The 24,400-nt window shown below is 51.4% G+C and overlaps 1 protein-coding gene across 3 annotated transcripts in view; it reads right to left on the bottom strand.

Annotated features, from left to right (window-relative positions):
- Nucleotides 1-18,734, bottom strand: part of LOC146813645 (uncharacterized) — a 43,947-nt gene extending 25,213 nt beyond the window's left edge. For 2 of the 3 annotated variants that reach the window (XR_014962882.1, XM_085610122.1), the window contains exon 1: nucleotides 647-754. The gene's annotated coding sequence lies outside the window, so the exon portion shown is untranslated. Of the gene's footprint in view, nucleotides 1-646; nucleotides 755-18,519 lie in introns of those variants that run through there. The other variant, XM_085610123.1, reaches the window with a different exon arrangement.
- Between the last annotated feature and the right edge of the window lie 5,666 nt (nucleotides 18,735-24,400).

The raw sequence follows: 24,400 nt of genomic DNA, 5'->3' as shown, positions 1-24,400 counted from the left end.
CACAGGACTCATCTCCCAGAACATTAACAAGCCCTGAAACAAACATATACCAGTAAATACAGGACTCATCTTCCAGTGCACCCAGCAAGCAACCTGTGAAGCAGAAGTGACCTTTCTGGCATAGAGAACTGTCTGGAGTGTACAGAGCGCGTCTCACCCCGTAATGAGAAGGCAAAGGAACCCTGAAGGACTCATCTAACCAAAGGAACCCTAAGTGAACCGCGTGGCTCCCTGAAGGACTCATCTCCCCAAAGGAACCCTAAGTGAACCGCGCGTCTCCCCAAAGGAACCCTAAGTGAACCGCGCGGCTCCCTGAAGGACTCATCTCCCCAAGGAACCCTAAGTGAACCGCGCGTCTCCCCAAAGGAACCCTAAGTGAACCGCGCGTCTCCCTGAAGGACTCATCTCCCCAAAGGAACCCTAAGTGAACCGCGCGGCTCCCTGAAGGACTCATCTCCCCAAGGAACCCTAAGTGAACCGCGCGTCTCCCTGAAGGACTCGACCCCTGGCAGCAAAAGGTTCATCTTCTCACACTGTGCAGTGACGTGGGGACACGGAGAGGGGACGGTGTGCCCAAGGTCCCACTCTGCGTCAGAGGTTAACTTGTCTGAACCGCAGTTATCGATTCCAGCTGCTGCGCACTCACCTCCTTGGAGTCGGGAAGCGCCTAGAGTCTGTGCGGTATGTAGCGCTGCGCTTTACAGTCTGTTCTCCATGCACCCCAGCAATGGCACACTCCAGCCCTCCACCCCTTCTCGTGCTTATATCTGCTCTCTGGAGGGAGGTCCCGGGGGGCCGGGGTCTGGGGTGGAAGGTGATGCTAATCCTGGCTACACGTGGGGTAAAATTACCTCCAGTGACGCAATCAGAGCCCCCTGTCCTATTTTTAGAAAGAAGAATTCTAAAAATAGCCTCCCAGGCTGCAGGATGATGGGGGGGGTGGGCGGGGCCTGGGCAGACCCCGGCCCCCTCTGTATCAGCCAAGACCCCAGACCGGGCGATCACGGCTGTTTATCACCCCTGGTGCTTTGAAGATACCGGCGCTCCCTGGCACCGTCTGCCAGGGCTGGGGGCGCGTTATCTCGGGTTAATGGCCCCCGCTGTCTCTGGCTACCCCAGCATTGCCCCACTGAAGTAACCCGATTATTGCAGTGACGTCGACACCAGACTGTGGTGACATCGGCCGGGCGCCTTGACTATAGCGCCTTTAATTAGTGGTGTTGCTGTCACCAAAAGAAGCGCTTCTAACCCAATCTAAGAGGAAAGGCTGGTGCGGGCTGCTGAGACTCGAACCTGCGACCTGCAGGTCTCAAGCTCAGCATCCTAAGAGTGCATGAGTGACTGTGAGTGGGCGCCTCAGTGAGAAGGTACCCAGAGTTCACCAAGGCTTCTAGCGTTTTATCTTCTAAAAAGTACACAGGAGTCCTCGTGGGAGGATTCATTCACTTTCGCCACTGGCGATTTCCGCAGTAAAGCAGCAGTCACATGCCATCATTCCTTGAACCCTCACACATGCCCTCATGCTTTGAACCATCACGCAGGCCCTCATTCCTTGAACCCTCACACGTGCCTTCGCTCCTTGAACCTTCACACGTGCCCTCACTCCTTGAACCCTCACACGTGCCTTCACACGTGCTGTAGCTCCTTGAACCCTCCTCACACGTGCACTCACGCCGTGAACCTTCACACGTGCCCTCACTCCTTGAACCCTCCATGTGCCTTCACTCGTGCCTCGCCGCCCCCACTCCTTGAACCCCCACACATGCCTTCCTTCACACGTGCCCCCACTCCTTGAACCCTCACATGTGCTTTCACTCGTGCCACGCCGCCCCCACTCCTTGAACCCCCAAACATGCCTTCCTTCACACGCGTCCCCACTCCATGAACGCCCACACGTGCCTTCAAACGTGCCCCGCCGCCTCCACTCCTTGAACCCCACACATACCCTCACCGGCGAGCAGGATGTGTACTGGGCCACAGCCCTCCATTACCCCCTGGCAGTGCCTGCTGCGCCCGTGGATGGATACCTGCGCGCGCCCTCACACACTCACACGTGCCCCTTTCACCAGTGCGCAGAGGGTCACAGGACGGGAGTGTGCGCCCGCGGCCCTTGTGCATAATTGAGAGTTTGCTGCGCTCCCCACCCTGTCCAAACCGCCTCATCTGCCGATTTTAATAAAACATTTGTTTCAGATCACACCGAGGTGTCTGTGCTGCGCCGCGCTTCACGCTGTAGAGCCCCCCTCCCGGCCGTTCAGTGCTGTAATGAGCCACTTATAGAGGTGACACTCGTGCCCAGACTGTGTAAATATCCCCATATGGTGGCGAGCGAAGGGCTGGGACTGGGGCAGGAAACACAACCAGAAAATACTGGACTCGAAGGTACACATAGAGGACACGCAGCTTCCTCCTGTCACACGTTTTATTTCACTGTTAACGCGCTTTTGTCTTCACGCGGCCTTGAGTTTCACAGCACGCGGTATTTCACGCGGCATCAGAAACACGAGGCATCGCGTTTCAAAGCCCTTGCAGCCTGAAGTGCCCTCTGGTGACACAGGTGCAGGGTACAAGGAGCCCGATGCGCCTCCTGGTGACACAAGCACACGGCACAAGAAGCCCGAAGCGCCTCCTAGTGACACAAGCACACAGTACAAGGAGCCCGATGCGCCTCCTGGTGACACAGGTGCAGGGTACAAGGAGCCCGATGCGCCTCCTGGTGACACAAGTGCACGGCACAAGAAGCCAGAAGTGCCTCCTAGTGACACAAGCGCATGGCACAAGAAGCCTGAAGCGCCTCCTAGTGACACAAGCACACAGTACTAGGAGCCTGAAGCGCCTCCTGGTGACACAGGTGCAGGGTACAAGGAGCCCGATGTGCCTCCTAGTGACACAAGCGCACGGCACAAGAAGCCTGAAGCGCCTCCTAGTGACACAGGCACACTGTACTAGGAGCCTGAAGCGCCTCCTAGTGACACAAGCACACAGTACTAGGAGCCTGAAGCGCCTCCTGGTGACACAAGCACACAGCACAAGAAGCCTGAAGCACCTCCTAGTGACACAAGCGCACGGCACAAGAAGCCTGAAGCGCCTCCTGGTGACACAGGTGCAGGGTACAAGCAGCCCGATGCGCCTCCTGGTGACACAGGTGCAGGGTAAAAGGAGCCCGATGCGCCTCCTGGTGACACAAGTGCACGGCACAAGAAGCCAGAAGTGCCTCCTAGTGACACAAGCGCACGGCACAAGAAGCCTGAAGCGCCTCCTAGTGACACAAGCACACAGTACTAGGAGCCTGAAGCGCCTCCTGGTGACACAGGTGCAGGGTACAAGGAGCCCGATGTGCCTCCTAGTGACACAAGCGCACGGCACAAGAAGCCTGAAGCGCCTCCTAGTGACACAGGCACACTGTATACGTGTACTTAAGTGTTCAGTGGAAAGAGCAGACCTGATGCACCTTTCCTCATTGCTTCCTTTAGACATACCTGCCACATATTTTGTGTGCGTGTCTTGGAGGGGGACATAGGGGGTGAAAGGGGGATCACCATTATAAGTGCCAGACCTCTCACTGGCCGTACAATAGTGCCTTCGTACCACAGTGACAAATGCAAAAAGAACTATTGATGGACAGAATGCAGAACAATGTCCTACATTCACCCCAGTACAGAGATCTGGGCCTAAATCCATCGTTTTTTGCTCACCATGCCATTCCAGTTTGGACCCAGCCATATGCAAATCAGCCTTGACCCTGTGCCTCATGGGAACAGTCCAGCCCAAACTGCCTGGACTGGAAACACGCATCAGACGTGAGTCCTGGGTTCACTGTGCCACTGGAATCAAGCTATCCTGGCTGAAGAGGGGTGAAACCCCGAATCCGGTCCTAGGATGCATCTATTCTGCTTATAATGAAATATGGAAGGTTACCCAAGAAGACGCTGCAGAAAGAATACGAGAAATTGATCGTATTAATTTAGAGAAATCTCTCGCTGTGGTAGACAATGGGTTAACAACTCTGTCATCCAGGATATATTCATTGGGCAACATTGTATCCTCTGCTATAGACATTGTGGAACAAGATTTGGACCTGCTGCAACAAGGTCAGTCTCAATTACGTTCTATTCTGTTATTAGGCTGGATGCTACAAAACTTGCGTGCAGGCTATGTGCCTTGGCGTTTCATCAACACAACGTCTCTGTTTTCAGAATACAATCTCACTGAAAAACAGATCGAACTGGCACAAAGGGGAGCAAAGTATACAGTGCTGAGCATTGAAAAACTGGAAAAATTGCCATTTACGGTAGCAGAAAAACCAGCTACAGAATGGATCATACATGGCAACATAACTCTGCCTGTTACAACTTCCCGTTTTCAGTATTGCCTTAAACACATGCCAGTAGCCTAATATGAAAACATCAGGACATCCTGGGATTTACCTTACACACACAGATGTTGGAGTGGGGGGCGTGAAGTGTTTCTTAGCGGTGCACACTGTGAAAATGCACTGAGCGGTTCACTCATATGTCCGGATATTAGTTTACACGGGGCCTGTAGCGGTTCCACTGCAAAATTATCCTGATACCTGCAAGGTTCACCGGCCGCTGTGATTAATCCAACGTTTGGACAACTTTCAAATGGGAGTTACCTCATGTTGAATGACCCAGAGCTGTTGTGGCATGTTGCCAGGTATCCCATATCTAGTAACGGTTAGTTCCAGGGTCACTTGCTGTATGCAAGTTTTATTCCCCCAAATAGACACAGTCAGGGAGTCGCCTTTATGGCCTTCACTGAACATCTCTTCTATATGAATTGATACTTTAAGCAGAATAAAAGCCATTCTTTTACAACAAACCGTGCCTTTGACCTCGGCCAAAGAAACCTAGGATCTACAAGTCGCAAGGACTTCGGCTGAGATTCAGGCTCTGTTAAGGACAAATTGCCCTACACATTTCACAGACATGTTGGGATGAATCTTAAACATGTCTGATACGAGCGGTATTGTGCATGTATTTAAGACCGTATGTTCGGGACTGTTAACACCTTTTCAGGAAGTCCTCGGAATCATTCCAAACTTCATGCACTCGGTGTTTGGTGGTCTGCCGCTAATTCTAGCACTCGTCGCAGGAATCCTATTTTTATTCCTACTGCTGCACTATGGCAAGCCAATCCACCAGCGTCACTCCCTGCGGCTTGGAGAATGCTCTCCTGGAAAGGAAGTGTTGTGAGCGCATAGTACAACTATTGGGTTTACCTCGTCTACGAGAACTAAATACCACATGGTTTCTGTCGTTCAGACCAATCTGGCAAGATTACATCTTACCTGTTCTACGCTGCCTGCTTTGCGGTGAAGAATGCGTGCTAGACACCTGTCTAACACTCCCATCAGTCATGCCAACGGATATCGATGCTCTGCTGGACACGATAACGGCCCATGCTCTGTGTTGTTCCCAGAGGCTACTGATCCTGATGACGCATTCATTGAGATCTCAGATGCAACATGCTACTGCTGAGGTACAAGAGGGACTAACAGGCACACAGGTTACATCGGCAACGAACACTGCTACTGACGATGCATCACATCTATGGGCAGTTAGTCTTCTAAATGAGGTAATCGACCTATCACCGACAACGGTAGACAACTTTTTGTCTACAGGATTAGAGGATTTCATGTTTTCTTCAGCATCTTCAAAGAACTTTTGTTTTGGCTCACAGTGTACCATGTATTCTATGAATTCGGCCTTCATTTTTTCTTTCTTTTTTTTCAAAACAAAAGACTAAATTTGGCTACGATCACTTTTGTGAATATTGACTTTTTTTCTTTTATGGCTAAAAACTCTGCTTACAGTAGAACTATTCATAGAGAACAGACTTCTTTGAAACGCTGCCAGGGACACATTGTCACCTTTCTTCGTATTTATGTACCATGACATGAAATCGCTTTGAACTTTTTCTTCTGTAATTACAAACCATTTCATCATATATATATATGTCTCTTCATTCATTTAGCATCCACTGTAAACATATGCTTAGGATGAAACATTGCTTTGATATGTACAGCACTTTTGCATTCCATGTTTAGCTGAACGTTTTAATATGAACTCATTTTAGATATGTTTTTACCAATGTTTTTAGTGAACATGTGATACTCAATTTTATGTGTTGAGCATATTTAGCATTTAGCAATATCGATCATTCGTCAATGGAGTGGGTGGTTTTTTTCGATTTAGATGCCCGTACATAGGTTTCCCTGAATCATGTCCTTATATAGGCACAATTCGCATTGCCCTTATTTAGGCATAGAATCTCAGTCCTTATTTAGGCATTAGCCATGCAATCCAAATACAGGCATGGTCACCTACATCCGTCCATCCCACGTCACAACGAGTTCTTAGAAACCAGACCCTTAAGCCGTCGGGACTTTCCCTAGCTAGGATTATTGATTTCTCCAAGAACTCATCTATTATGCATGAGCTACTATTCCTTAGGGGTTCATCCATGACGTCTTCCTCTGCCTGACTTTACGTCAATGCTAGCATTCCTAAGCACCCTCCAGGTATAAATATACCTTCCCTTACCTTAGCAAACCACGGCACGGCTCGGCACGACTTGACTGCACGATCACCACGGCAAGTTCAGAACACACCATATCCCGGCCTGACGCACTGACCAGACGCTGTCATCCCTGCTCGCAGAGAATCCAGCTTCCAGTGTTCTGACTCCCTTCGCGGGGTGTTAGAGTTTGAGACCCGGAAAAGAGATTCTCACCTCTCTCATTCTAAGGTATGGAGCTGACTAGAACCTAGAGGGACTCTTGGCATACAAACTTAGTACATACCATACTATAAGAAACAGTACCTACTTTTACCTCGCACTACACTTAGGTTAGGTACACTGGGGTAGAACTATTCAGAATATCAGACGAGTATTCACTTTTTAGCCTGTGTTATTTATGTATGTATATGAATATATGTCATAGCTAAAAGACAATGCTATTGCAGTATTATTTCTTCTTACTGCTTACGCTGTGCATATTCTATCTTGCTTACTGTCTAATGATTGTAACAGCTCATATCGCTTACACGAGAAACAAGACTGTTCAATAAACCCTTTTATTGAAACGCCCGTCTATCTATTCCTGTGTAACTCTGGAGAAACTAAGCATGCACGATTGACTGAGTGAAACTGTTATCTGTTGTTTCCACAATTCTGAGACGCATTCCGATTCTAAGGGAAACAAAGTTGTCCTGTTTTTGCGGTTGTCAGAAACTAATCCCTTCTTGTTTATTTGAGAAGTTTCTAGTGACCTCTGAGTTAGCTGGCACACAAAGTAATTAAGTTTAATGTACTCGATAGGAGCATACTGACCGTAGTCCTTTGCGAACACTATAGTGTATATTATTCCAATGCACAGAGCCTTTAAGGGAAATAGGAACTACACTACAAGACCTGATCTGTGTCTATGAGGGTTAGGGTCAGCGCTGATCTGTTTCCGTGAGGGACAGGGTCAGCGCTGATCTGCTTCTATGAGGGACAGGGTCAGCGCTGATCTGTTTCCGTGAGGGACAGGGTCAGCGCTGATCTGTTTCCATGAGGGACAGGGTCAGTGCTGACCTGTTTCCATGAGGGACAGGGTCAGCACTGATCTTGGTCCATGAGGGACAGGGTCAGTACTGATCTTGGTCCATGAGGGACAGGGTCAGCACTGATCTGTTTCCATGAGGGACAGGGTCAGAGCTGATCTTGGTCCATGAGGGACAGGGTCAGCACTGATCTGTTTCCATGACGGACAGGGTCAGCACTGATCTTAGTCCATGAGGGACAGGGTCAGCACTGATCTTGGTCCATGAGGGACAGGGTCAGCACTGATCTTGGTCCATGAGGGACAGGGTCAGTGCTGACCTGTTTCCATGAGGGACAGGGTCAGCACTGATCTTGGTCCATGAGGGACAGGGTCAGCACTGATCTTGGTCCATGAGGGACAGGGTCAGCGCTGACCTGTTTCCATGAGGGACAGGGTCAGCACTGATCTTGGTCCATGAGGGACAGGGTCAGCACTGATCTTGGTCCATGAGGGACAGGGTCAGCGATGATCTGTTTCCATGAGGGACAGGGTCAGCGCTGACCTGTTTCCATGAGGGACAGGGTCAGCGCTGATCTGTTTCCATGAGGGTCAGCACTGATCTGTTTCCATGAGGGACAGGGTCAGCACTGATCTTGGTCCATGAGGGACAGGGTCAGTGCCGATCCGTTTCCATGAGGGACAGGGTCAGCGCTTATCTTTTTCCATGAGGGACAGGGTCAGCGCTGATCTTGGTCCATGAAGGACAGGGTCAGCGCTGATCTGTTTCGATGAGGGACAGGGTCAGCACTGATCTTGGTCCATGAGGGACAGGGTCAGTGCCGATCCGTTTCCATGAGGGACAGGGTCAGCGCTGATCTGTTTCCATGAGGGTCAGCGCTGATCTGTTTCCATGAGGGACAGGGTCAGCGCTGATCTGTTTCATGAGGGACAGGGTCAGCGCTGATCTGTTTCCATGAGGGACAGGGTCAGCACTGATCTTGGTCCGTGAGGAACAGGGTCAGTGCTGATCTATTTCCATGACGGACAGGGTCAGCGCTGATCTATTTCCATGAGGGACAGGGTCAGCACTGATCTTGGTCCATGAGGGACAGGGTCAGTGCCGATCTGTTTCCATGAGGGACAGGGTCAGCGCTGATCTGTTTCCATGAGGGTCAGAGCTGATCTTGGTCCATGAGGGACAGGGTCAGCGCTGATCTGTTTCCTAGAGGGACAGGGTCAGCACTGATCTTGGTCCGTGAGGGACAGGGTCAGCACTGATCTGTTTCATGAGGGACAGGGTCAGCGCTGATCTGTTTCCATGAGGGACAGGGTCAGCACTGATCTTGGTCCATGAGGAACAGGGTCAGCGCTGATCTGTTTCCATGAGGGACAGGGTCAGCGCTGATCTGTTTCATGAGGGACAGGGTCAGCGCTGACCTGTTTCCATGAGGGACAGGGTCAGCGCTGATCTGTTTCCATGAGGGACAGGGTCAGCGCTGATCTGCTTCCATGAGGGACAGGGTCAGCACTGATCTTGGTCCATGAGGGACAGGGTCAGCGCTGATCTGTTTCCATGAGGGACAGGGTCAGCACTGATCTTGGTCCATGAGGGACAGGGTCAGTGCCGATCCGTTTCCATGAGGGACAGGGTCAGCGCTTATCTTTTTCCATGAGGGACAGGGTCAGCGCTTATCTTTTTCCATGAGGGACAGGGTCAGAGCTGATCTTGGTCCATGAAGGACAGGGTCAGCGCTGATCTGTTTCGATGAGGGACAGGGTCAGCACTGATCTTGGTCCATGAGGGACAGGGTCAGCGCTGATCTGTTTCCATGAGGGACAGGGTCAGCGCTGATCTGTTTCCATGAGGGACAGGGTCAGAGCTGATCTGTTTCCATGAGGGACAGGGTCAGCACAGATCTGTTTCCATGAAAGGACAGGGTCAGCGCTGATCTTGGTCCATGAGGGACAGGGTCAGTGCTGATCTTGGTCCATGAGGGACAGGGTCAGCACAGATCTGTTTCCATGAGGGAGAGGGTCAGCGCTGATAAACATGTAAAAAGGCATCTTGGCCGGCATTCCCCTCTAGACTAAACGTTAATAGAATAGAGTCACCTCAGCCGGTATTGCTCTTTTGACCAAAGATTAACAACAGAAGTGGCACTGCAGGTGCCTCTAGAGCTGGCACTGCGGGTGGATGTAAAAGGGGCAGTGCGGGTGGCTCTAGAAGAGGCACTGCGGGTGGATGTAAAAGGGGCACTGCGGGTGGATGTAAAAGGGGCACTGCGGGTGGATGTAAAAGGGGCACTGCGGGTGGATGTAAAAGGGGCACTGCCGGTGGATGTAAAAGGGGCACTGCAGGTGGATGTAAGAGGGGCACTGCGGGTGGATGTAAAAGGGGCACTGCAGGTGGATGTAAAAGGGGCAGTGCAGGTGGATGTAAAAGGGGCACTGTGTGTGGATGTAAAAGGGGCACTGCGGGTGGCTCTAGAAGAGGCACTGTGGGTGGATGTAAAAGGGGCACTGTGGGTGGATGTAAAAGGGGCACTGCAGGAGGATGCAAATGGGGCACTGCAGGTGGATGTAAAAGGGGCACTACGGGTGGCTCTAGAAGAGGCACTGCAGGTGGATGTAAAAGGAGCACTGTGGGTGGATGTAAAAGGGGCACTGCAGGTGAATGTAAAAGGGGCACTACGGGTGGATGTAAAAGGGGCACTACGGGTGGATGTAAAAGGGGCACTACGGGTGGATGTAAAAGGGGCACTGTGGGTAGCTCTAGAAGAGGCACTTTTGGTGGATGTAAAAGGGGCACTGCGGGTGGCTCTAGAAGAGGCACTGTGGGTGGATGTAAAAGGGGCACTGTGGGTGGATGTAAAAGGGGCACTGCAGGAGGATGCAAAAGGGGCACTGCGGGTGGATGTAAAAGGGGCACTGCGGCCAAGTGTTTACCTGAACGCCTAGTTTGTCGTTCCCCTTAGCTATATTGGTCTTTTAAAGATGTTATAGGAGTTCAGATGCCTGTTTGTGGCTGGAGTCTTCTGTTATGCTCTTTATGGTCATAGTCACACTGCCACCCACATCCGAATCCAGTTTTGCAAATTGCATTTTGATACTTGTAATTATTTTTTTTTTCTCTTTCTGTGCCCTATTTACTCTTTTTATTTTGCCTCCCTTGTTTCACATTCTCTGAGAGAATTAGCAGTGCTCGAATAACCTCTCATCTTCTTGCAAAACTCGCCATAATCACGAGGGACAATGGGTAAGGGCGTTTGTGTAGAAAAGAAACAGCAGACTCCCCTAAGTCAAACACGAAAGCACCACCCACCTCTACTGATAGGGCGCTTGGGAAGGCTCTAGGAGTGGACAGAGACGACTACCTCGAACCCCAAACTTGGAACTACCTCTGGTTGATTTAGATACATCGCAGGTCTCAGGAACCCTCCTTACCGACATACCTGGGGGCCAATCACCTGCAGTGGAAGCAATTATAATTCAGCAAAGTCGGGAAGATCCACAAACACGGCCCATTACTAAAGGGAAACCCAAACCACGAGCTAAACCAATGGCTGGAAGGAAGAAGGTGACGAGACAGAAGCCAGACGACAGAGGGACTGCGATGGGAGGTTCAGTAAAGAGCTCCGAGCCGCTCACTGAACAACCTGCCTGGGTCACCAAATTAGTGGTGGATTTGCAAACACAAGTTAGGGCCATAGACCAGGATGAGCTCAAATCCCTTGTAGACAGGGTTGATAAGATGGCCACCCTGCTCAAGAAACTGACAGGGGCCGGGGAGAAGTTGACAGGGGGGTTGCAAACGGGAATGACGGGACTGGCATTGGACCTATAGCATAAGTTGAAACCAACACTGTAAGGGCAGCCCCGTCCCTCTCACAGAATGACGCCTCGGGTTTTTGCTGCACCAAACCTTGAGAGACCGCAACCCGCAACCTCTAGTAGAGTCACTTTAGAGAGACAGCACACCACAAGCCCAAATAGACCTAATCCATCGTCTTTAGATCAACAACCCAACGTGGATTGGCAGTCGAAGAAACAGTGGGAGGGTGTAGGATCCAAAAAGCGCACTGAAGTCTCTAACAAAAATCCTCCCTCCCAGTCTTAACTTTACCTCCCGCATCAACTCCCTATGTCCTTGTTCTTGCAGGTATCCCTGCGCTAAGAGGGGGCCAACATGAATCACATCAGGAATTAAAAAACAAAAGTTCGTCTTGGTTAGTTAACCATAGACAATTTATGTCTGATGATGCAGGAGAGATTTTAACAACACGTAGAGTTCACTGGCTTGGTTGAAGACTGAAGGACATTCACTGTGATTGTACAGTGATAAACTTTAGAAATCCGTGTGTTCTCCAAGATATTTTAAACAGATACGTTGGGAGCCGGATGGGTATGATTAGAGTTTTACCGTTGGGTTATTTTCATCCCCCAGAGAGAGCTCACCAAGCAAGAAAGAAAATTGGTTGGGGCTGGAGACCATAAATTCAAAGTTACCATACAGCTTCCCTAGATCATGATCGACCCAGGCAGCCAATTTACGATATCCCTACATCAAACAGATTCTACGGCTTAGAAGGAGTGGATTGACTCGAGCCCAAGGGCACAGGACCCGGTGATCTACGGGGCGAGAGCCAGGTGGGAACGGTTATATCCGAGGTGGATCTAGGGAAATGTGCGACTACAGGGGAGGGAAAAACCAGCGGGAGCATGAGCGGCTCCCCAGGAAAAAAAGGGGGACGCAACACGGCCAAAATCAGCATTCCGCTCCCTCAGCTAGTCTGTAGTGGAACTGTCAAGAAAGCTGCTCTTGGGCTTTGCAGGAACGCGCCTTCACCCACCACTGAAGTTGTTGCTAAAATTAATACCCCGGAGACACCAAAGCTGCAAGTCCTATCCTGGAACGTAGCTGGTCTAACCTCTAGGATAGATATCCCAGATTGTGGTCACTTTATTGGCCAATTTGAAATCTGCATGTTCCAGGAGACGTGGGCAAGACAGGGAGTCTCAAAACTGGGTTTTGCTACTTTTGGCATTCCTGCAGTATCTTGTGGCAAAGGGAGGCCCTCGGGTGGATTATGCACATGGGGGGTGTCCACCTCGACTGCACAGCCAATAAGATAGAAACATCTTCAAACGACATCTTGTGTGTTCTCCACTTCCCGCCAAAGATCACTATTGCACTCATCAATGTGTATTCAAGACCAGTTAGATGTGGCCAGGAGTCAAAAACTCTTGACGAATTAACTTCCTTTCTAGCCACCATGCCCGAAGAGTATATGGTGATTATAGGAGGGGATTTTAACTGTCAGTTTGAGCCATTAGAAGGCATCTATAAGGATGGCCCCTGTGAAGAAGATCCGTTCTGGGCCATCCCAGAGTCCACTAGCCCTTTAGTTAAAGTCTGGTCCCCCCTGGTGATGCAGATGAACTCCCATGTCCTAAATCACTCACTAAGGGCATGTAACGGACGAACAAAGTCGGATTCCCTGAGCAATCTTACCTTTAACAGAAACGGGCGAAGCTCTCTACTAGATTACATCCTAGTCGATTTAAAATCCTGGCATAGAGTACTTGATTTCAAGGTCAAGAAGCGGCTTGACAGTGACCATAATGCCCTTGTACTGGAGCTGCACAAGTTAAAACCTCTGAGAGCCCCAGGGTCACAGGACCCCACTGATACTAGACCGTCTCTCACCTCTTGTAGGAGGAGAATCAGGTGGGCTGACTTATACCAGACACAAGAAAGGCTAGGGTCCCTGTATGAAGTTATTATCCCTGCCCTCTTGACTGCAACCGAATCTGTCTCTGCTAATGGAATTACAATTGACCCACAGATGGTAGCCCTGAACCATAATAGGCTAACGTCAACTCTGGCCGATTACTTCTTCCCCTTGAAAACTATCAGGCCAAATAGGAAAACGCCGCACACCTGGTATAACGCCCAATGCTGAAAGGCTAAATCAGCCCTGATTTTAGCCACCAAGGCCAACGACCGCCCTTTATTTAAATCAAATAGAGCGGCCTGTCATTCAAGCATCGCGGAAGCAAAACAAGGCTGGGAAAGTGACAAGTGGGACACTCGGAGAAGTCCCCTGAGCTCCCATGATACGAGGACCTTTTGGAAGGTGGTCAACTCAGGCACTTCTGAGGTAAAATCACTGATCGAACCAAACAAAGGCAGAAGTGTGTGGAGGGTCCACTGTGAGTCCCTCTACACGAGGACTAAGACAGTGGATGGCACAGCACTGGTTGAGTGCCAGACTGCACCCATGACCACCCCCAGGACCAGCGACGTTATCCCGACCATAACACTTAAAGAGATAACGAGTGCCCTCGACAAAATAGCACCAGGTAAGGCACCAGGACTGGATAAGATCCCTGGGGATCTATTCCGCAGTGAACCATCAATTTGGGCACCCTACCTTTGGGTTTTATTTAATGCTATTATGCAAGGTATGCAGATCCCCGATAGTTGGGCTGGAGCTGAAATTATTCCAATCTTTAACAAGCATTTACAATGCAATGGTCTCGGCATTGTTAAAGTTAGAGCTGTTGGCATTGCTCATGACATTATTCTTGTTTTTGTTTTTAAAACATTTAAAGAAACGGCATTGTTATTTACAATGTCAATAGCTTAATCACTCTCCAATGCGAGACCTATTGCATTTGCACCCACACACAGAGCCACACACACAAAGCCACCCACACACAGAGTCACCCACACATACAGAGCCACTCACATAGAGCAACCCACACACAAATAGAGCCACCCACAGAGCCACCTTAACACACACACAGAGTTACCCACACACAGACAGAGCCAAAACGCATAGAGCCACACACGCAGAGCCACACACACAGAGCCACCCACACACACATAGAGCCTCCCACACACACACAGAGCCTCCCACACCTAAAAAGCGTCGCACAGTCAGGCGAGAAGGCCCGACCGCTCACATACTTCTGTGAAGGTAAATCTACACAAACAGCTACGGTCACGGCTCTGTGAGCGGCGCGACTAAAACAGATAACGCTGGCTCTGCGTCAGTGTGCACGCAAGGGGCGCGGTGGAAAGTTTGCCAAACGTGACGCGTCTGTAGCTGGGCACCCTCTGAGTGCTGGCAGTATTGCGAGCTGGCTCTGCATCAGCGTGCACGCAAGGGGCGCGGTGGAAAGTTTGCCAAACGTGACGCGTCTGTAACTGGGCAGGGCACCCTCTGAGCGCTGGCAGTATTGCGAAATGTCCTAAAACGCGTTTGAGATATTCCCGTGTAGAGTAAATAAAAAGAAACAAAATTACTCGGTACACTTTCCCAGTGGCAAGCTAAAACCCGCCTTCGTCCCTGCTCGAATGGAAGAGCAGTATCGAGCAGTTTGTTGAAAGTCACATTGCAGATGATCTGAAAACGGCCTCATGCATGTCTCAGACATCAGCATAGTATTTAAATAACATGCACATAGTTAATAATACAGTGTCAAGAACGTAAATACATACTGTAATGGCATAAAAGGTTCCAAATGTGCGTCCATGCTTTCACAAATGAAAGGCAGCCACATCCCCAGTACATTCAATACCCCATGTAAAATATATACAATATTCGGCCATGCTTAGAGACAACTTCAGATATTGTGCATACCCCAGGACCCCGCAGGAGCTCGCCGACTTGCTAACCATGTTTCTCCGAGGTCAAGCAGAAATGCCTCGGAGAAACGCAGCAAATTTTCGGATTGGGGGGGATGTTTTTCTTTCTCGCCTCTTCCCATTGGCTGGAATGCTTACATTCCAGAGGAGAGAAAGAAAGTAAAAAACACGCCCCCGAATCCGAAAAAGACGGGGCTTAAACGGACAGACGTCCCTCTCCTCCAATGGCTGGCCTCCGTTTAGGAAGCCAGCCAATAGAGAAGAGGGGTGGGTTCAAGCCCCGTACTAAAAAACGTTAAATCTCGCGAGCGAGACAGCGCAAGCGCAGCCTTCGCTAGCCGAGACCTAAAAAGGGTTCTCCATTGTTACCTACAAACTATAGGCCCATAAGTCTCATAGACATAAGCCAAAAGATTTATGTGCGAGTGTTGTTGTCTCGGCTGCAGAGTTGGATGGAGGAGCGCAAGATACTCAGTCCCCTCAATTAGGGTTCAGAGAAAAAATGTCCACACTGGATCAGACCCTCAGGCTACAGGTACTACATTGGAAGATCGTGTGTGTGGAGGGTGGCAGCCTCTACCTAGTATTTGTAGACCTGAAATCAGTGTCCGATCTGGTTCCAAGAGACAAGCTGTGGGCGGTTCTCTGTGAGTTGGGGGTTCCAGTATACCTATGCCAGATCTTGAGGCGGCTGCATGAAGGTAATTACGCCCAAATAAGGTATGACAAGGAAGGAAAACTCACGGCCCCCATTCACATAGGAACAGGTGTTCGTCAGGGAGGTGTTGTCGCCCGACACTTTTTAGCCTGTTCATAAACGGGTTATTTGATTTTTTACTCATTGAGAAAGATTCACACGTCCCTAAACTGGCAACACGTAAAATTCCCGCTATGATGTTCGCCGATGACACTTTATTGCTATCAAAATCTCCCGTGGGGATGAAGAGGGTACTTAATGGATTTGATGCCTTTTGTAAAGAAAGAGGGCTTGAGATTAACCTCCAAAAAACGAAATTTATGGTGTTTAACTCAGCCAAAAGTTCCCGATCAAATCCATCCCTTAATGGCAAACCCCTTAAGAGAGTATCCGCTTTTGACTATCTCGGCATAACCATCACAGAAACAATGGATTGGGGGCCCAAATCAAAACATCTACTCTGAAATTAGCACAAACGGCAGAGGGCCTAGCGAGGGTTTTTCGTAGATCCAGTCACAAACCTGTGAGCCCAGCAATAGAAATATACAAGGGTCAAGCCAGGGGAGCGGCATTGTACGGTGCAGAGATGTGTGGTCATCGCTGTGCTGACAGCCTCACGAAGATAGAGAACTCCTTTCTCAGGCAACGGTTTGGTCTCCCCAGGAGCTCACCACTTGTGCCTCTCCGCTTGCACCTTGGGGTAAGGGCTATTGCTGAAGAAGTCAACCTTAGACCGATTTTATTTTGGCGGCGTCTATGGGTTACCCCAGAACTTGCAGATTATAGGGATGAACTCACAGAGGTGATGAGTTTACCAGGGATAAGGAGACTACCGTGGCTCGCCCACGTTCGTCATACCTTAATGACTATGTGACGGGACAATCTCTGGGATAACCCAGAAGGGGCCTGTGCAATAGTGTCGAGGAAAGAACTAAAGAATTGTTACTGAGGCACAAACGGGCACAGCTCCAGAGCAATCCCATTGGGCCCGATTCACAGAACAAATTTAAGACAAAATCCTAAACTTACTACCATTTTGGTATTCACAGAAGGCACTTACTCATTTTGGTATTCACAGAAGTTAGGAGTCCTAACTTTAGGCCTCCTAAATGCCTTCTGTGGATACCGAAAGTCTTAAAATTAGGATTTTTCTCAGTTTGGTAGTAGTAAAGTTAGGAGTCCTAACTTTAGGAATCCTAAATGCCTTCTGTGAATACAGCAAGTCTTAAAATTAGGATTTTTCTCAGTTTAGGAGTAGTAAAGTTTGGTATTCACAGAAGGTATTTAGGAGTCCTAAAGTAAGGAGTCCTAACTTCTGTGAATACCGAAGTGAGTAAGTGCCTTCTGTGAATACCAAAATGGTAGTAAGTTTAGGATTTTGTCTTAAGTTAGTTCTGTGAATCGGGCCCCTAGTAGGCAAGTTAACTGCAGCTTTTTTAGAAACCGAGGGCCTGTATAGCCAGGAAGCTTTACCTCCAGTGTAGACATGGGGTGCTGCCACTCGGCTCCCTTACAAATAAATGGGCGGGCTCTCAATCCAGGGGTGTCCGGCTTGTGACTGTAACACGGAATCGGTCCATCATGTGTTTTTCTGTTGCCCCGGGTATCTTAAAGCAAGAAAACGGCGGCTGGTCCAGATCTGCAGAAGCTTGGGAACTGGGCGCGGTTCTGAGGCCAACAGGATACTGAGAAACGACCGACACTAGCCTCCCGCAGTTTATCAGTAGCAGCCTCTCTATTCTCTATGTGGTGCACTCGAGGAGCACTCCTAAAGCCACCTCAGAAACATGGATAGTATATACAAGAAGAAAAATGAATCGAATGTCGGCGATCTCCCCTCGGCTACTCCAAAGGTATAAACTGTTTCATCTGGAATTACTGTTACGGCTTGATCTATTCGTTATTCATGGGAATGCGCCGCTACACAGGCTTGGTGCCTTTGAGATTTGAACGTTTATTCCAGAGTAGTTCAAACTTTGATTTATTCAACCTTGCCTGGTGAATTGTTTGTATATTTGCAACATGCACTGTATAATCGCTTTTATTATTCCCTATTTTCCACCGTTACAGCGACTCATATGAAGAGAACCTCCCGCCACTGAGCTGCTACCATGGACTGACTGTATTTTTAATGTTTTAGGCCTTAACTGGCCATGTTTTATTCCATATTTTATAATTGTCCGCATTTGGCTCTTTTCTATTTATTTTCAAGTAAATGAAATGTGTGCTATTTTATCTGTGCTTTTATGGTCAAACTGGCCGAAAAAAGCTTTTATTGAATTGAAAATATGTATTTTACTCCTATACTAACGCCGACACATTTTTATTTTTTACAATATAAATATGCAAGTAACGTTGGAACTGCATCGATGTAACTTGTTATCTTGTGACTGACCTCGTTCTTTTGTAAAGCGCTCTGACACCTTTGGGTAAAGTTCGCGCTATATAAAACGGCATTAAATCAAAATAAATAAATAAAAAGTCACAAAAAGTGACACCATGAGCCCCGTCAAGGGACCTCACCGTGTGCTCCTCGGCTGTGGCACAATCCGCTCCAGGTCTCTGCTAATGCGCCACCTGCCCCCTCCCCCGCCTCGGATGTTACCCCAAACCCACCTTTCAAGAGGAAAAGCCGATGTGGTATCCACAATAACTGCCTCCGCCCTCCGGAGCGGCGCCGGTGAAGTGTACGCATTGATACAGCGCCTAGAGCTGCACGGGCGGAAAGCAGCGCCTACAGTGGCATGGGGGGAAGCCAAGACATGTGCGGGCTGGACGAGCGCGTAGTCACATGAGGCCAGGCGCAGCACAAAGAGCCGCACCGGATTGAGAAAGCGCCTCGATCCGCATAGGCCTGTGGACAGCGCCTAGATCCGCATAGGTTTGTGGATAACGCCTAGAGCCGCAGGGGCCTGGGGAAGCACCTAGAGCCGCAGCGGCTTACGGGCAGCGCCTAAAGCTACAGGGGTTTGAGGGCAGCGCCTAGAGCCGTAGGGGGCAGCGTCTAAAGCTACAGGGGTTTGAGGGCAGCGCCTAGAGCCGCAGGGGGCAGCGTCTAAAGCTACTGGGCTTTGAGGGCAGCGCCTAGAGCCGCAGGGGCCTAGGGAAGCAGCTGCGCCGCAGTGGCTTGGGGCAGCGTCTAAAGCTACAGGGGCTTGAGGGCAGCGCCTAGAGCCGCAGGGGCCTGGGGAAGAACCTAGAGCCGCAGGGGCTTACGGGCAGCGCCTAAAGCTAGAGGGGTTTGAGGGCAGCGCCTAGAGCCGCAGGGGCCTGGGGAAGCAGCTAGCGCCGCAGTGGCTTGGGGCAGCGTCTAAAGCTACTGGGGTTTGAGGGCAGCGCCTAGAGCCGCAGGGGGCAGCGTCTAAAGCTACAGGGGTTTGAGGGCAGCGCCTAGAGCCGCAGGGGGCCTGGGGAAGCAGCGAGCGCCGCAGTGGCTTGGGGCAGCGTCTAAAGCTACAGGGGCTTGAGGGCAGCGCCTAGAGCCGCAGGGGCCTGGGGAAGAACCTAGAGCCGCAGGGGCTTACGGGCAGCGCCTAAAGCTACAGGGGTTTGAGGGCAGCGCCTAGAGCCGCAGGGGCCTGGGGAAGCAGCTAGCGCCGCAGGGGCTTGGGGCAGCGTCTAAAGCTACTGGGGTTTGAGGGCAGCGCCTAGAGCCGCAGGGGCCTGGGGAAGAACCTAGAGCCGCAGGGGTTTACGGGCAGCGCCTAAAGCTACAGGGGTTTGAGGGCAGCGCCTAGAGCCGCAGGGGGCAGCGTCTAAAGCTACTGGGGTTTGAGGGCAGCGCCTAGAGCCGCAGGGGGCCTGGGGAAGCAGCGAGCGCCGCAGTGGCTTGGGGCAGCGTCTAAAGCTACAGGGGTTTGAGGGCAGCGCCTAGCGCCGCAGGGGGTTCTAGACAGCGCCTAGTGCCGCAAGAGGGCTTCGGACCGCCCAGTTTCTCAATGAGCCTTGCTGCGGTGACCCTGGCGTGTGCTCAGAGGTCAGTGATTGCGCTGTGAGAGTTTCTCGGTGGAAGGTGGGGGAGTGGGGGCTGCCACGGGGAGGGGGGTTGGAGGGGGGGGGGGGGGAGCATCCTTCCACTTCCCCTTGTTTATTTACCCGACCCTTAAAGGAAGCGAGAGCTGCTGGTGTGGAGGGCGCAGGTGAAAGCCCTCTCAGAGCTGGGGGGGGGGGGGGGGGGGGGGGAGGGGGGTGTTAATGGAAAGAAAACAAGGGGAGGTGGCGTTGAGTAAGAGGAGCCGGGCCAATGCGGAACTAGAAAAGAAACATTTCCTGACACCTCGCTGCCCCCGCAGCCCAATACCGAGGGATTTCACCCCATAATCAGACCTCAGCCAGATGTGGGGTGTAGATAACATTGGGGGCACGCAGGAGCGCTCAGTCCTGCACCGGAAGTGTCGTCACTTTAAAGGTGAATGTGTCAGATGCTGAGTTCGAAATTACACTTTCTTTTAGCCAAACACCTCACCTTTAAACTGAGTATAGCCGACGGCCGGGAGAGTGACTGACGTGCCTTCACTCACCTGGCATCACATGCCACTTTCACCTGCCTTCACCGGACGTCACATGCCACTCTTATCTGCCTTCACCTGGCATCACATGCCACTCTTACCTGTCTACACATGGTATCACATGTCGCTCTCGCCTGTCTTCATTTGGCATCACATGCCCTCTTACCTGCCTTCACCTGACGTCACACGCCGCTCTTACCTGCCTTCTTCTAGCATCACATGCCGCTCTTACCTGCCTTCACCTGGCATCACATGCCGCTCTTACCTGCCTTCACCTGGCATCACATGCCGCTCTTACCTGTCTTCACCAGGCGTCACACGCCACTCTCACCTGCCTTCACCTGGCATCACATGCCGCTCTTACCTGTCTTCACCAGGCGTCACACGCCACTCTCACCTGTCTTCACCTGGCATCACATGCCCTCTTACCTGTCTTCACCTGGCATCACATGCCGCTCTTACCTGCCGTCACCTGGCATCACATGCCGCTCTTACCTGCTGTCACCTGGCATCACATGCCGCTCTTACCTGCCTTCACCTGGCATCACATGCCGCTCTTACCTGTCTTCACCAGGCGTCACATGCCGCTCTTACCTGCCTACACCTGGCATCACATGCCGCTCTTACCTGCCTTCACCAGGCATCACATGCCACTCTCACCTGCCTTCACCTGACGTCACACGCCGCTCTTACCTGCCTTCACCTGGCATCACATGCCGCTCTTACCTGCCTTCACCTGACGTCACATGCCCTCTTACCTGCCTTCACCTGACGTCACATGCCGCTCTTACCTGCCTTCTTCTAGCATCACATGCCGCTCTTACCTGCCTTCTTCTGGCGTCACACGCCGCTCTTACCTGCCTTCTTCTAGCATCACATGCCGCTCTTACCTGCCTTCACCTGGCATCACATGCCGCTCTTACCTGTCTTCACCTGGCATCACATGCCGCTCTCACCTGTCTTCACCTGGCATCACATGCCACTCTCACCTGCCTTCACCTGACGTCACACGCCGCTCTTACCTGCCTTCACCTGGCATCACATGCCGCTCTTACCTGCCTTCACCTGACGTCACATGCCCTCTTACCTGCCTTCACCTGACGTCACATGCCGCTCTTACCTGCCTTCTTCTAGCATCACATGCCGCTCTTACCTGCCTTCACCTGGCATCACATGCCGCTCTTACCTGTCTTCACCTGGCATCACATGCCGCTCTCACCTGTCTTCACCTGGCATCACATGCCCTCTTACCTGTCTTCACCTGGCATCACATGCCGCTCTTACCTGCCTTCACCTGGCATCACATGCCGCTCTTACCTGTCTTCACCTGGCATCACATGCCGCTCTTACCTGTCTTCACCAGGCGTCACATGCCACTTTCACCTGCCTTCACCTGACGTCACACGCCGCTCTTACCTGCCTTCTTCTAGCATCACATGCCGCTCTTACCTGCCTTCACCTGGCATCACATGCCGCTCTTACCTGCCTTCACCTGGCATCACATGCCGCTCTTACCTGTCTTCACCAGGCGTCACACGCCACTCTCACCTGTCTTCACCTGGCATCACATGCCCTCTTACCTGTCTTCACCTGGCATCACATGCCGCTCTTACCTGCCTTCACCTGGCATCACATGCCGCTCTTACCTGTCTTCACCTGGCATCACATGCCGCTCTTACCTGTCTTCACCAGGCGTCACATGCCACTCTCACCTGTCTTCACCTGACGTTACACGCCGCTCTTACCTGCCTTCTTCTGGCGTCACATGCCCTCTTACCTGCTGTCACCTGGTATCACATGCCGCTCTTACCTGCCTTCACCTGGCATCACATGCCGCTCTTACCTGCCTTCACCTGGCACCACAAGCCACTCTTACCTGTCTACACATGGCATCACATGCCGCTCTTACCTGCCTTCACCAGGCGTCACATGCCACTCTCACCTGCCTTCACCTGGCATCACATGCCGCTCTTACCTGCCTTCACCTGGCATCACATGCCGCTCTTACCTGTCTTCACTAGGCGTCACATGCCACTCTCACCTGCCTTCACCTGACGTCACACGCCGCTCTTACCTGCCTTCACCTGGCATCACATGCCGCTCTTACCTGCCTTCACCTGGCATCACATGCCGCTCTTACCTGCCTTCACCAGGCGTCACATGCCACTCTCACCTGTCTTCACCTGACGTCACACGCCGCTCTTACCTGTCTTCACCTGGCATCACATGCCGCTCTTACCTGCCTTCACCTGGCATCACATGCCGCTCTTTGGAAGCTGCAGCTGGTTTCACAGAGGTCTAAAGACTCTCGAATGGTTGGCACAGGGCGAATGCTCAAGGTACCTCCTGGGCTCCCTCCTGGAATGCCTCACTCTTCCTAAATCCGCATTTATACCGATGCTTAAAATGCATCGGATAATGCAAGAGTTCTGGCTTTTTGAGTTCAAAATGTTGTTGTCTCTGACATATTCACGGAATATAACGTTACTTTAACCTTTGATTTTTTCAGTGAATTTCCAAGATATTTTTTTACATAAAGTAATATTGTATTACAATATGTAAACCAACGTCCCAGCACGCACAGCCTATGTCCGTGCGTGGTGGGGCGATAGCCACAGAGACCAGACCTGCGGCCACCCCCCCCCATGGGCAGCCAACCCCACGTTGTGCATGGTCTTTCGTGTGCACAGCGTAGGGTTGGCCACTGCCTGGTCGCGCGTCCAACTCCCAACAAGTAGCCGCCCGAGGCAATCAACCTCACAACGTGCTTGTTAGCAGCGGCGCTTGTCTTGCAGCCAGGCCCTTTTTCCAACTCCCCGCAGGCAGCCGACGCCGCCCTACACCCAGCCTTTGGGTGTGAGTAACGGCTTTTGGCCATGGGGCTTGGTGTGCCGCCAGGCCTTGTGGCCAAACCCCCAGCAGGTTTCTAACCCCACACCGCGCACAGCCTTTGGCGTGTGCAGCGTACGATTGGCCTTAGAGTGTCGGCAATCCTTGGGGCACAACATATATATTAAGAAGAGGGGGCATGTAGACCACTAGCTGACCCTAAATTGGCCCCAGGGACCCCATCCTCTGGGGCCAAAATCTATGGGGAAAGGGGCATGCAGCCCCCCTCCCTGAGCCTCAATAGGCCCGGGGATCCCATCCCCCAGGACCTTACCAATAAAAAAGGGGCGGGCCTGTGGCGCCATCCTCCAGGGCCTTAAGTATTTTAATCTGGAGGAGGGCTACATCATCATTAGGCCCTGAGAAGCACATCCCCCAGAGTCTTTACTATTTTAAAACGGAAGGGGGCATGTGGACCCCCTCCATGAGGTCCATGAGGAACTGGGGACCCAAACCCCAGGGCCACAACTATTTTAAAAGGGAGGGGAAAACGTGACCCCTCTCCCCTAGCCATATAAGGCCCTATGGGCACCATCCCCGAGGGCTGTTTTTTATTGTAAAGGGTAGGGGGCTGCACGACTGCCCTCCATAGGCCTTTAAAAGGCTCTGGGGACCCCATCCTCCAGGACAATGTATTTTTTAAAGAGGAGGGGGACCGCATGGCCCTGCCTCCCCCATCCCCTGGAGTCTTCCGTTAATATAGGTGGGTGCCCTGGTGCCCACTAAGGACACCCACAAACATCACATTGTGGGCCTGCGGGAGAGTCCCAGGACCCCCTCTGCCCAAGCCAGCTCCCCAAGTGCTGCAAGAGCTGACATTGCTCCTGCACGCAGGGAGCAGGTAGTTCTGCTGCACCCTCTGGGCGGGAGCAATCTCTTGATCTGTTGTCCTGCCTGCATCAGGGAGGTCGGGGAAACAGAAGACAAGTCTGCTCCAGCTGGGTTCCCGCATGCTGCAGAAGCCAGCATCGCTCCCGCACTCATGCAGGGAGCAGGGATTTCTGCTGCTCCCTCTGGGCGGGAGCAATCTCCTGATCTGTTATCCTGCCTGCATCAGGGAGGTCAGGGAAACAGAAGACAAGTCTGCTCCAGCTGGGTTC

Source organism: Triturus cristatus, chromosome 6, assembly GCF_964204655.1.
Source record: "Triturus cristatus chromosome 6, aTriCri1.1, whole genome shotgun sequence".
In the NCBI taxonomy this organism is placed as follows: domain Eukaryota; kingdom Metazoa; phylum Chordata; class Amphibia; order Caudata; family Salamandridae; genus Triturus; species Triturus cristatus.
Note: the sequence above shows the minus strand (reverse complement) of the source record. Positions and strands in the feature narration are given on the sequence as shown.